The sequence below is a fragment of the Petaurus breviceps genome, unplaced genomic scaffold (genome assembly GCF_028583685.1).
Source record: "Petaurus breviceps papuanus isolate PSGF00001 unplaced genomic scaffold, PetGlider_PUasm1.0 140, whole genome shotgun sequence".
Lineage (NCBI taxonomy): Eukaryota > Metazoa > Chordata > Mammalia > Diprotodontia > Petauridae > Petaurus > Petaurus breviceps.
The window spans coordinates 18,680,739-18,689,744 of NW_027185698.1; positions in this window are offsets into that span (position 1 = coordinate 18,680,739).

Sequence of the window (9,006 nt, forward strand, 5' to 3'; positions counted from 1 at the left end):
CCACAGGTGGGATTAACAAACTCTGGGTTTTAACACAATCAATTTGAAAACCAAGCCAATACAGGGGAATCTTTAATTGCCATTACTATCACACTCTCTCTGTCTCTCTCTCTCTCTCCCCTGAGGCTTCAAATACTCTGGTGGACATCCTTCTCATTTATGTGCTCATGTTTGTTTTTCAGATTATGAACTCCCTTACAGTGATGTTAAGTGATGTTGGGTTAACTCATGAGGTCCCACTGCCAAATAAAGATTAATGTATAAGATGGCAAAAAGAAAGAAGCTAAACTAAGGAATTCTAATGTAACCATGAAACAACACTGAACTCTATCCTAAAATTCAGTGATGCTAAGCCAGCAGCCCCTTATCTTCTATGGTTAACCTCTGTCTCTCCCAGATTATAAGCTCCATGTTTTTTTTTTTAATTTTTGTTATCTCTGGTGCTGAGTATAGTGGCCTGTATATGGTAAGTGTTTAATGAATGCTTGTTGATTGATTGATTGAATAGTTCAGAAATGTGACTTCCAACTTCATCAGCAGCTCCCTTGGGAATCAAGTCAGGGTTATCCATAGAAGAAAGATAACCATGATTGACAGCTCTGCTTGCTCCATGAAGACCAGAATCACACCTAGAAGGCACCTTCATATTGGGTTTGAAGTGGCCAGCTTCTGTCCTGACCCTCATTTTGAAGAGACAGATACTTGGGAGAGAGGGGAATATCAACATTTAGTAGCATGGTTGAATTTAGATTGTTTCCATTTTTCTGGGATTTGGAGAGACTCTTGGAAAGTCAGAACTTCCCTAGACCCAAAATGTTAATAGAATGTGTAAATACCTAAGCTTTAATACACAGAATTTACCCAGAAAGAAGATTGCAACCCTGCCATAGCACCTGTTTTCCAAAAGGGGGGTGGGGTGGATATTTGGAGCTTCATCATTACTAAGAGAAGCCTGCATGCTTCTATGAACAATCCCAGATGAAACTGAGATTTGCTAAGGGGGGGAGTAAATATATTCATGGGCACAGAAGAAACAGCAGATGAGAAGTTTTTACAAATACACATAAAAATACAACAAGGCCAGAAAAAATATGGAGACTCTAGAATGTACAACAGCTGCTATAAACCAGATTTCGCTAAATGGTTTGCCCAGATGGGTTTTTCCTGCCCTGCCTGATAGAAAATGGATTGGGCCTTTGGGCCTCCTCTCCCAGCAATGAAGAAACTGCTAAGAGCCAGCCTTCATAATCAGAGTCACTTTAAATTGCTACAAATATAAAAAGGGGTTACCTTGTAGCAGTTGCCTCACATGAGAGAGCTCTTGCTAGACACTTTCTAGCTAGGATAGATATAACCCAGGCTGAGAAAGACACCCAGGGGTTCTCCATTAGGAGAACAGGCACGCTAGGATGAATCTACCAGGACCCTGGCCCTGAGGCTTGGGCACGACCTCCACAATGAACCACCTCTGGCAGTTCTGATTTGGTTCCAGAGGTCTCCTATGCACTCCATCTTAATGAATCCTGGGATCCCAGGCCAGTTTGCAAAATAACTCTTCCCCAAATGGACTTTGAGAGACTGGGTTCTATGATTTCCATTTCCTGCTTAATTATAACAAAGAAGGCTACTTAACCTTTGTAAAGCATTTAAACGTCCCCCAAATAATTTTAATATATCACCAAAAAGAATTCTAAGAGATATGAATGAATGAAAATAATTTACTCTATGCCAGACCCTGTGCTGGGCAGCAGATGTGGGACAGTCCTTTCTGTCAAGGAGGTTTATTGTATTAGGGAAAGATCACATTTACCGGGGAGTCATGTCCAGGGAAGGGAGTTTAGCCTGGGTGTCACAGGGATGGTGAATGAAGCCAGAGAGCAATTGATCGTCATACATTCAGGAAAGCTCCTAAAAAACCCAGTATTATCTATTTGTTTACTGTTCCTAGAGTAAGAAGTAGAAATCAGGGAGTGGAGCAAAGTTTGAACTGGTAATATTGTCCTTATTCAATGAGAAAAGAAACTTAAGGATTTGAGTGGTTGGTTATATGACTTATCCAAAATCTCACAGCTTGTTAGGGTCAGAGTCAAATCTATCACTCTCCCCTTCTGAATCTCAGCCTTTTCTCTTTTCAGAGAAGAGGAGATCCTTTCCCCAGGCTGAATCCTGGTTCTCAGCCTTTTCTTTTTTTCAGAGAAGAGGAGATTCTTTCTCCAGACTGAATCCTGGTTCTCAGCCTTTTCTCTTTTCGGAGAAGACATCTTTTCCCCAGGCTGAATCTTTTATTTTTGGGTACTGCTGGTTTCTCAGACAAGGAGTCAAAGGTATTTTTGAACAAATGTTTCTGGGTCTTTCGCCCACAATCCTTTCTCACAAAGAAGATTCATTAATTAAGAAAACCTGTGCTGTTAAGTAAACATTCTCCTGAAGCTAACCCATAAAGAGAATATCTACATGCAAAACTAGACTTGCATAATAATAATAATAAAAATGATAACTCATAAGCACTTATGATTCTTAAACTTCACAAAATGCTTTGCTTAAAAAACACTGAGAGACAGACAGTACAAGTGTTATTGTCCATGTTTTACAGAAAAGGAAACTAAGTTTTAAAGTAGTATTAAATTCAGAAATGCTGTATGTACTCATAATGCAATATGTCAACATAGGACACCTGTCCACATATTTATCTGTCAGCATTTTCATCTATAACTTGGACAGAGGCATGGAGGACATGGTTATTAAATATGCATTTGACATAAAGCTGAGAGGGATAGCTAATATGTTGGCTGACAGAATTAGGATCCCCAAAGAATTCACTATGATAGAATGATGGGCCAAATCTAGTGAGATGAAATTTAATAAAGATAAATGTAAAGGCCTGAACTTAGTCTTAAAAACCAACTGCATAAGTGCAAGATGGGCAGGGCAGGAGGACCAGGGAGGGAATGGTCAGTCAACCTTTATGTAGAAAAGAACTGGGATGAAAGTGGGATATTAAATCTCTCTCTCTCTTTGTGGTAGACAGGTGGAGGATTATAGTGGGATGAGGTGTGTCTTCTCAGACATGGTCAGTGAGCCTGTATGTTTTGTTTTATTTTATTTCTTAGTTACAAGATGGGGTTTTATATGGGAAAATGGGAGAGGTGACCTGTAAAGGGACAAAGATGGGATAAAATGATCAATAAAACACTTTTTTTTAAAAAAGAAAAAAACCTGGGCCTATAAACTCAATGTCTTTGGGCAGGCAATAAAGCTAGCATGATTGTAGGATACACTAACAGAAGCATAATCTTTATAATAAATGAGGAAATAGTCTTTTTGTTCTCTTCCCTGGTTAGATCACATCAGTAATATTGGGTGTGATTTGGAAGACTACATTTTAGGAAGAACGTTTATGAGTCTAAATTTGGAACACATGACTTTCCATGGGAACCTGTAACATTTAATAGGTCTGTGACTCACTTTGCCCCATGAAGAAAAATTCTTCTTCCTAATTGTTGTTTTAAAAGCAAAGAAGCCAAGATAGCTTCTCTCAAAGTGCATTAAATACTGCAAGAATCAGATTGACAGCAAAATATGGTAACCAAAGTGGTCAAACTTCCTTTGGTGAGTTCATTTTATGGCTTGGTGTCCTCTTCTTACTTAAGAGGACACAGAAAGGTCACTATGGCTTCTTCAAAATCATATAGAAGGGAATAAAGACCATCATTGCTGGGACACTGACCAGTATTTTGCCAAATATCCAGAAGTCAGAACCAATTGCAGCTGCCAACAATTAAATTTATACAGAATTGAAGAAAGGTAAAACATGTCCTGAATAAGGTATTTAATACTAGGAGACTGGAAATCATTTTATATAGTGATTATTTAAAACAATTGAGGTGACTTGGTGTAAAGAAACAAGAGACTTGGGGACTTAAAGGGGCCATTATGAGACCTGCTGTAATGCAATGAACAGAAGTTTTCCAGAGGACTGCTACTATGAACAGCTTTTAAGATGCTGATTGTACAGTATAGTGAACACTCTATTCTATAACAAATCAAAGCAAAACTTTCACAGAAAATCAAGTTACAGCATTCTCAATATTACAACTTATATTCACAAACAGCTTATCATTAAAATGGCCACATAGTTTTCACCAAAGTGGTCACAATATTTAGAACGAAGAATAATCATCTCAAAGTACAATCGTCAAAGTCTTCCACTCATGGGGCAAAGTTTTCCACTCATAGGGCACTCTTAAGTTAATTCAGTCAGTCACTTATTCAGCAATCAATTACTAAGTATCATGAATCACTAAGTACAATAGAAAATACAGACCTTCCACCCCTAGGTCACTAGTAAACTATTATTTCATCATTACTCAGTAGCCAGGGAGAGGTCTATTCATTTTGACTTGGGGCCAGTTCTCAGATTCCCTGGATCCCCTTCCATGGTCCCAGATTCTACCTGAATTCACCAGACTATCATCTGGGTTCAATGGCAGACAGCTCCCAATTCCTCGTCCAGTTCTCTGGGCAGGTCCTGCTCTTCATTTAAGTTCATAGGGTCCAGTTCATGTCTGATCCTTCACAATTTCTGCTCCCCGGAATTCAAGGCTCAACCAAGCCACAAACAGACAAAGTCTCAGCAACCCTCTCATGCTTCCTCAGTTTTCTCCTGGGCTCCTGGGCTCCTCTGTCACCTGTGTTCCTGGGCTCCTGCTCAGAAAAAGCTCCACCACCACAAGTTCTCAAGAAATTCTGGCTCAGTTCTCAATTCTCTCTTCTGTAGCTGCTCTGCCACCAGATGCTGGTCCCAAGAAATTCTGACTGTGCCTCTCTGGGGCTTTTCCTTATATACACACATCATTAACTCCCTGTTTCAGCCAACCATTTTCAGGAATCAGGAGTTCATACCTTCTGTTTCCCCACCAGAGTCTTGATCAATTACTAAGTGCTAAGTACCTGCTACCTTTGCCAAAACAAAGGGGTCTTAAAATTACCATTACCCCTGTCTTCAAATATCTGAAGAGTTATTGTATAAAAGAATGGTTTGTCTTGTTCTGACTCCAGAAAGGAGATCTTGCAACACTGTATAGAAGTTGCTAAGCGACAGATTTCAATTGATTTTAAGGACAAAAATGGAAGAGATTGGCTTGGGAAGCAAGGTTTTCCATTCCTAGAAGTTTTCAAGGAGAGGCTATTTGTTGAGAGAAACCCATTTGTTGGTAATAGGTTTCTATTGAAAAGGTGAACTGTAATGTCTTTTCTAACTTTCAAATCCAATGACTATGATTCTATGATGGTCTTACTTTTGGATGAAGCTTATATGGAAAAAAATACAAAGAAGAAAATGAACACGGAAAAAGGACACATGGAGACAACCAAATTTTGGTAAGGCAGAGGGAAACCTTCTAAAAGTTGACAGATGATAGCATTCCTCTTTCTTACCAATTTCAAGGTCATTTAGTCAACAAGTGCTTATTAAGTACTACTTTGTGCCAAGCCCAGTGTTAAATGCTAGGGATTCAAAAAAAGGCAAAAAATAACCCCCTCCCTCTCCAGGAGCTCACAATATAAAGTAACTATATACAAAATGGTAACTATAATGGTCATTCAAACATTCCACATAAAGTGATGGGATAGAGTGTTAAAACACATACTTAATCGGAAATGAATCTGAGGCTATCTCTGAAAGGTCTTCTCATTATAGATTTAGATGTTCCTGGAAAACTGGTTCTTTGGGGTACTATCCCAAGAACCCTCTCCAAACACTAGGTATCTAGGGAAAGGACATCTTTGTTCTCACACATTTTGCCCTAGTGGCCTCCCTACTATTTGGTAAATAGTTACAGACATAGACAAAGACACAGAAACAGACATAGATATAGACACAGACACAGACACAGAGGTAGACGTAGAGGTAGACATAGATGTAGACATGGACATAGATGCACACATAGACACATAGCCACACATGAGCACAGACAAATATCAGAGAAATTCCTACTCTGAAAAGACAAACAATGTATCCAAGCCCCAGAAGCTCACCTCTGTTTTACTCTTGTGAATAATCCAAGCCAACTAAAGGTATAATACTCAGTCAGACTTATTAAATCTACTCACAACTAGTACCAACTTTTCTCCCCATTTGAACATCCTAGTAATAACTCTCCAAGATGATATCACAGTGGTAACACAATGTAGCCCAACTGTGCTGACTTTGCTACTTTACCCTGGTCTCAGTACTGACTATGACAGTTACTTCCTGGACCTGGTGCTAACATCTCTTTTTATAAATTACTAATATATAAAGTACAACCCAAGTTGGCCTAGGCAAAAAGTCTGAAATAGTAGAACTTTGTGGTTAATTCAATCAGTTATCCACTTTCTGTGTCCCTTTCCATTTTGAGGGGTAAATTTTCTCTAGTGAGATATCTATTCCTTCTCCATTTCCAATGGGAACCTAGAATAATTCATAGAGATTTAGCTGTTAGCTAAGTGGTATTTCTCTCCTAGGGGTTTTTGTAGTTTTTTAGAGGGCTGTTGAAAGCTAGAAAGCTTTTAAGACAAAATATTTTTATTCAATCAGTTCAAAAAAAATGTATATTATGCACTTACAGGCCTAGCTCTGTGCTATATGCCAAGGAAATACAAATGTATTTCTTGAGAAGCTTACAATTAGCTGGGGAGAAAAGTTAAAGAACAATAAGAGAATGAAATAATAATACAAAAAATGATATCACAAGGTATATGCTAAATGTCAAATGAGTGGAATAAACCATAAAGGGGTCAGATAAAAGGATGGAGTGTCTGGTGTGGGATGAAGTATTCAGAGAAGGCTTCATGAAGGGATGAATTTGTCATGAACTTAATCTCTGAGGGTGGAGTTTCAAGCACCAGAATAGGGTAATAGAAGACATGATTTTGATCAGAGGTGAGGTTTTCCCATCATTCTCTTTAATCATATCATTTGATCTAGAGCTAGCTGAAAAATGGGACTAATAGGGGATGCCTTATGGCTTCTTTCCATTGAAGGACTTCTTCCCCTGGAAAATCATATTCTTAGAGAGCCCAAATAGTATTGCAGGAGAATCCAGGTTTATAGTTTTCAGAAAGAAAGAAAAGCTGAACTTCTTGAACTGCATTGCAAGAATGAAGCTAGACTCACTTTCTGCTTGGTCATAGCTGGGTTTAATCAACAAATTCAAGCAAAGTAAACTGCTGAAGATGGCATCAGTGATAAAAATAATGATTCTTTATACTTTCCTAGTCCCTCTTGATGGAAGATTGTGAAAAACTTTACAAACATTCATTAAACCTCATAGGACTTTGATTAGATCATGAAGCAGTTTAATTACTATAATATATTGAGATTTTTAAAGAAAATGAAATTGCCTTTGGAGCTGGTCTTAGAAAAGCTCCCCTTTGCTCCTAGTAGTGCCAGCCCCTGATGCTTGAGAATGAAGTTGGTATCTCCTTGGTTTGTTTTTATGCTTTTTAATTCTTTCAAATGTTGCAAAACTGGTGTGTCCCTTTGTCACAGTAGATGATAAGAGCACAATAACCCATTCACATTTCTTTTGTGCTGAGGAAAAGGGTGATTCAGAAGTAGCCTAGGGACGAAGGACTGCTTTGTACATCAAAAGTAACTCCTTTTCAGCAAGAAGTTAAGAGAACTGGAAAGACCAATGGACTTGGAACTGGAAGATCTGGAGTCAAGTTCCAGAACTGCCACTTCCTTAGCTGTGAGAGCTTGGGAAAGTTGGTTGACTCAGTTTCCTTATGAATGTAGAAATAATGACAAATGCATTTCTTCCTGGTAAATGCATTTCAATATAATTTATTTCCTTTGTACTTCAAGCCTTTAAAAACATTACTCTGAAAAAGGGGTACATGGATTGCCAAAGGAATCCATGACACAAAAATGTTAAGAATTCTTCCTCTAGGAGATGTGAGTAGCAGAACCTGTACTGCTTCAATGCCAGGAGAGAGAAAGAACACACAATGAGAAATAACCAAAAGTCCGCATGGGGAAAGAGACCACATACTAAGGGAAAGAAGAGATGCTTCCCCTAATCCTGGAGATAGGTCATATACTCATGAGGCTGGGGGTCATGGGAAACAGAGTGGAAATGAAGGTTTCAGAAACTGAAGCACTTTGGTCTGCAAGTGTGTTTTGAGTTGTAAATAGAGACTTCAAAGTGTCATTTCTGAATGGGCTATTATAGACAGCTGGTATTTTGGATAATGCATCATTGCTATCTATTGGGAACTAAGGAAAACTGCAGGTAGGGAGAGATAAAGGGGAGGCCCTGGCACAAAGGACACTTGGAGCCACAGATTTAGGGTTACAGAAAGATCCAAGAAGAGTCTATGGTGAATGAAAGGGTCCAAGATGATAAGCAGTGACTGGTAACATCTGCCTAATTCAGTGAGAGGGAAGAGCTTCAGGAAAAAAAAAAAAAAGCAATGGTGAAAGGAGTAATGGAATGGGGCACTGATGTGAAGTAGTCCCACCTTGGACAAGTCCTGCTGGAGTTTTCAGGGACTGTTTTTATTTTGTATTTTTTAAAGGTTTCTTGATGCATTTTTCTTTTCTTTAAAAAAAATTTAATACCCACTAACTCCTCACTCCAAATAGAAGCCCTCTTAAAAATAACACCACTCCCCCAGAAAAAAAACAAAACTCATATAATAATACCATACAAGGTACCTGCTAAGAATAAGCCCAAATTATAGAAGCTTCCATCATACAGAATACCATAATGGCAATTACTTCATTCAACAGCAACAACAGACAAAGACATAAAACAGAAATACATTGGTTCACCTAAAGTATTTACAAGAGTCCTTCTAAAAGTCAAAGAGGAGGATTCCCATTTCATGGAAAGATTTTCCAGATGATCTCATTCATGAATTCCATTGTGCTGATTACATTGATTCTCACATCGTCATAGGGGCTTCTTCAGTGAGATCCATTTGTTCTCAAGAGATTATCATATTATCCATTATGGATTT